Below are 4,491 nucleotides of genomic sequence, written 5' to 3' on the forward strand. Positions count from 1 at the left end.
CCGCTGGTGCACCAGGTGCATGATTAAATCATGCACTGGGCCTCTAGTATAATAATATTGGAGACACAGTGCATGAATTTGTCCATGGGTGGGGTCCGGCCGGCCGCCTCTGATCTCTGGGCCAGCCAGTGGTAGTGGCTGCGGGCTGTTGGCTGGTCGGCCCCACCCCGATTGAGTTAGAGGTTGCAGATCAGGGGAGTGGCCGGCAAGTAGGAGGCACCACGGGTAGCTTGCCAGTAGTCTTGGCCCAGATCGGTGTTTGGGGGGCCGATTTAAGGCAGTGCTAGCCAGAAGGAGTGGCCACCGGAGGTTTTCCTGCCAGTCCGGCCCCCTTGTCGAACTTCTGGACTAACTCCTGGTTGAGGGGACTATATGCATATTAGCCATTTATCATACAGCATTACATGCAATAAAAATTAATATGTTAAGAAAACATGGTTTTAAATATAATAATATTACCAAAACTATACTAACATAGTATATCACAAAAGTTGTAGGAATTATTAAAATCTGGAAACAATAGGATTTCTTGTATTATATTCTAAATTATTTCCTATTACTCTGACTCTATTTTGGTTCATCATTTTATGTTGTTCATTATATTCTACAAATGAGTGAGATCATGTGATATTTATCTTTTTCCAACTGGCTTGTTTCGCTTAGCATAATGCTCTCCATGACTATCCAGGCTGTTGCAAATAGTAAGAGTTCCTTCATTGTTACAGCAGCGTAGTATTCCATTTTATAGATGTACCAGAGCTTTTTAATCCACTCATCTGCTAATGGGAACTTAGACTTTCTAAAGCTTAGCTATTGTAAATGGTGCTGGTATGAACATAGGGTTACATACATTTTTCTTGATTGGTGTTTTCAATTTCTTGGGATATATTTCTAGAAGAGAGGGTACTGGGTCAAATGGGAGTTCCATTTTTATTTTTTTGAGGAAAAATGTTAAGTTTATTCCTTAATAATTTTGTTTTCCACAGTGGTTGCAGCAGTCTGCATTCCCACCAGCAGTGTCCCGGGGTTCCTTTTTCTCTGCATCCTTGACAGCACTTGTCATTTGCTGATTTGTTTATGACAGCTATTCTGACAGGTGTGGATTGGTACCTCATTGTCATTTTCATTTGCATCTCTCAGACTCTGAGCATGTTTTCATAGGTCTATTTGCCTTCTGTAAGTCCTCTTTCAAAAAGTGTCTATTTAGGTCCATTGTCCATTTTTTATTGGACTGTTTATCTTCCTTTTGTTAAGTTGTATGAGTTCCCTGTAAGTTTTGGAGATAAAACGCTTACTGGAGATAACATTGCAAATATGTTCTCTTATGCAGTGGGCTTTCTTGTTTTGTTGATGGTTTTGCTGAGCAGAAGATTTTTATTTTGATATAATCCCATTTGTTTATTTTCTCCTCAGTTTCCATTGTCTTGGGCTTTGTATCAGTAAAGATATTGCTAAGACATCGATGTGATATTTTGCTGCCTATGGATTCTTTTAAGATTTTAATAGTTTCCCATCTTCCATTTAAGTCCTTTATCCACTTTGAGTTTATTTTTGTATATGGCATAATTAGGGGTGTAGTTTCATTTTTTGCAAGTAGCTGTCCAATTTTCACAACACCATTTATTGAAGAGACTGTCTTGCTCTGCCCTCTTTTGTAAAATATAAATTAAGCATAACAGCTTAGGTGGATTTCTGGATTCTCTGTAACAGGCAGTTTTGAGAGCCAATGGCTTTGTAATATAGCTGAATATCTGATATTGTGAAACATCCAACTTTGTACTTCTTTCTCAGGATTGCTGTGGCTATTCGGGGTCTTTTCTAATTCTATATGAATTTTTGGATACTTTGTTGTAGGTGAAGTATTTCCTTGTTACCTTAATGGGGAGTGCATTGAATCTATAGATGGCTTTGGATAATATGGCCATTTTAATGATGTTGATTCTGCCAATCCATCAACATTGTGTATTCATTCTCATTTGTTTATGTCTTCCTGTGTCTCTTTTTTCAATGTTCTGTAGTTTGCCAAGTACAGTTCTCTTACTTCCTTCCTTAAGTTTATTCCAAGGTATCTTAATTTTTTTTTGTTGTAATTGTGAATTGGATTTTTTTTTGTTTAGTTTCTCTTTCTGTGAGTTCATTATTGGTATATAAAAAGCCATAGATATCTGGGTGTTAATTTTGTATTCTGCCACATACCCAAATTCATTTGTTAAGTCTAGTAATTTTCTTGCTTGTTTTTTTATGGAGTCTTTGGGAATTTCTATGTACAATATCATGCCATTTGCGAATAGTGACACTTTCACTTCTTCTTTTCCAGTTGGGATGACTTATATTTCTTCTTGTCTGATTACTATGACTAGCATTCCAGTACTATATCAAACAGTAATCATGAAAGTTGGCATTCCTGTCTTGTTCCTGTCCATAGAGAAAATGGTTTTAGTTTTTGCTCATTGAGCCTGTAGGTTTGTCAGATATGGCCTTTATCATGTTCAATTATGCTCCCTCTATTACCACTTTGCTGAGAGAGTCAAAATTGGGTGTTGGAGTTTGTCCAGTGCTTTTTCTGCATCTATCAATATGATCATGTGAATTTTTAAGTTTCAATTGGTTTATGTGATGTATCACCTTTATTGATTTACAAATACTGTACCAGCCTTGCTTCCCTGAAATAAATCCCACTTGATCATGGCATATGATCCTTTAAATATATTGCTGGATGAGATTTGCTAATAATTAACTGAGTATTTTAGCAACTATATTCATTGGGGATATTGGACTATAATTATCTTTCTTTGTAGTGTCTCTATCTGTTTTTGAAGTTAGGATAATGCTGGCCTCATCAAAAGAGTTTGGAAGTGTTCCTTCCTCTTGGATTTTCTGAAGTAGTTTGATGAGTTATAGGTGTTAGTTCTTTTAATGTTTGGTAGAAGTCCCCAGTGAAGCCATCTAGTCCTGGGCTTTTGTTTGGTGAGTGTTTCTTAATCATTGCTTTTATTTCATTAGTTGTTATTAGCCTATTCAGTTTTTTTTTATTCTTTCTGATTCAGTTTTGGGAGTTTGTATTTTTCAAGGAATGTGTCTATTTCAACCATATTGTCTAGCTTGTTGGCATATAGTGGTTCATAGTGTTTTCTTATAACCTTTTGTATTTCTGTGGTACCAGTGGTTTTTTCTCCACTTTTATTTCTGATTTTATTTATTTGGGTCCTCTATCTTTGTTCCCTGATGCATCTGGCTAATGGTTAATTGATTTTGTTAATCCATTCAAAGAACCAGTTCTTCCTTTCATTGATTTTTCTTAGACTATGTTATTTATTTCTGCTGTAATCTTTATCATTTTGTTCCCTCTACTTAAACTGAGCTTTTCTTGGTTTTCTCTTTCTAGTTCTTTAAGTTGTAGGGTTAAGGTGTTTATTGCTGATTTTTCTTATTTTTTTAGATATGCCTGTAGTGCTATGAACTTCCCACTCAGGACTTATTTTGCTTGGTCCCAGAGATTTTGGGTTGTTGTGTGTTCCATTTCATTTGGTTTCAGGAAGTTTTTGATTTCTTTCTTGATCTCACTGGTAACCCATTCTTGTTTACTAACATGCTATTTATACTCCATGTGTTTGTATGTTTTTACTCTAGTTGATTTCTCATTTCATCCCACTGTAATCTGAGTGATGATTGATATGATGTCAGTTCTTGAACTTGTAGAGAATTGTTGTGTGTCCCAACATGGGTTTATTTCTGTGAATGATTATGGGCACTTGAGAAGAATGTATATTCTGCTGCATTATTGTGAATTATTCTATAAATGTCAATTAAATCCATTGGATCCTTTGTGTCCTTTAGAGTCTCTGTTTCCTTGTTATTTTTTCCCCCAGAGCATCTATCCAGTGACTTCAGAGGGGTACTAAGGTCCCCTTCTATGACTGTGTTGTTCTCAATCTCTCTGTTAAATTCCTCTAGTCCTCTGTTTATATTTAGTTGCTCCTATACTGGGTGCATACCTGTTTACCAGGGTTATATCCTCTTGTCAGGTCAATTCCATTGTATTATGTAGTGAAATTTATTGTCTCCTGAGATGGCCTTCATTGCAAAGTGTAGTTTGTCAGATATGTTTATTTCTACTCCAGCTTTTCTTTTCCATTTGCATGGAACATTTTTCCAACCCTTCATTCTCATCCTGTGTGTGTCTTTTGTTTTGCGGTGTGTCTCTTTAGACAGCATATAGTTGAGTAATGTATTTGTATCCATTCTGCTACCCTACACATTTTGATTGGAGCATTTAGTCCATTTACATTAAGAGTTATTATTGATCTATACTTATTTATTACCATTTTAATTCTATACCCATAGGTTTCTATCTCATTTCTTCTTTTCATTACAGCCGTCCCTTTAGGATTTCTTGTAATACTGGCTTGGTGGTGTTGTACTCCTTTAACCTTTATTTGTCTGGAAAGTTCTTTATTTAACCATCTATTTTGAATTACAGCCTTGCTGAAT

Source organism: Cnephaeus nilssonii (genome assembly GCF_951640355.1).
Source record: "Cnephaeus nilssonii genome assembly, chromosome: Y".
In the NCBI taxonomy this organism is placed as follows: domain Eukaryota; kingdom Metazoa; phylum Chordata; class Mammalia; order Chiroptera; family Vespertilionidae; genus Cnephaeus; species Cnephaeus nilssonii.